This window comes from Sorex araneus, chromosome X (assembly GCF_027595985.1).
Source record: "Sorex araneus isolate mSorAra2 chromosome X, mSorAra2.pri, whole genome shotgun sequence".
In the NCBI taxonomy this organism is placed as follows: Eukaryota; Metazoa; Chordata; class Mammalia; order Eulipotyphla; family Soricidae; genus Sorex; species Sorex araneus.
In genome coordinates, this window is record NC_073313.1 from 115,393,024 (window position 1) to 115,394,015 (window position 992).

The window sequence follows — 992 nt, forward strand, 5'->3', positions numbered from 1 at the left end:
TCGCCCACATGGCAGAGCCTGGCAAGGTCCCTGTGGCGAATTCGATATGCCACAAACAGCAACAACAAGTCTCACAATGGAGACATTACTAGTGCCTGCTCGAGCAAATTGATGAGCAATGGGATGACAGTGACAGTGACAGTGATTGCTAATATGAAGAGCATTTTGGATTTCTGATATTTTAGTAATAAGTCTGGAGGGGTTTCTGCCAAAAGCCACTGTGTTCCAACATTGTTTTGTGTGCCTCTGGGATCATGGCCGTTCAGGAGCCAGTAGCTGTTTGTGGGCTGCTGTTATCCTACATATAACATAGCCTCAAGTAGTTTAGATTTATTGGGTTGTTCCCATCACAGTGCTCCCATTCCTCTGTGCTTATTTGTAACTTCTTTCTTTGTGTTCTGTTGACTTGTAAATATTGTTTTTCTCTTCTTCTTGAGTCCTTTGCAGGGTTTATTCAGAGCCATGTCCTTTTATATGGGTACAGGAAGGCAGTAGCAAATGCTATGCTTTTGTAACCTGGGAGTCATTTGACTCTACATGATATTTTCCTCCTGGGCATCTGTTCTCTCGACCTAAGCCTCAGCTGCCCTTACTTCCTAGCACCCCCAAAGGCAGGGTCCCGACTAGGGACTGGATGGACCCAGGGCAATCGGTGAGCTATGTGCTACCCTGGTATCGAGATGGGCCTGGCCCAAGTGCCTAATGCTTAACTATAAGTTAAGAGCTGGGTCATGGACAAATGCTGTCATGATCCAAAAAAGTAATAACTACATTCGGACCCTGCTAGGGTTAGGAATGATTAATCTGGCCTGAGCTCTGTAGTCTGAGTCTATGGCAAGATGTTTCCAGGAGAGCTGCCCTACAAGCCTCAGTGTATCTCTCACTGTGTCCATAAAAAAAGCTAGTATTAAGATGTTGATGGAGTTTTTGTACTGAGGAAAGGAGAAAAACACCTTAAGAGGTATTTTGCCTGTGGGCAGTCAGGAAGGACT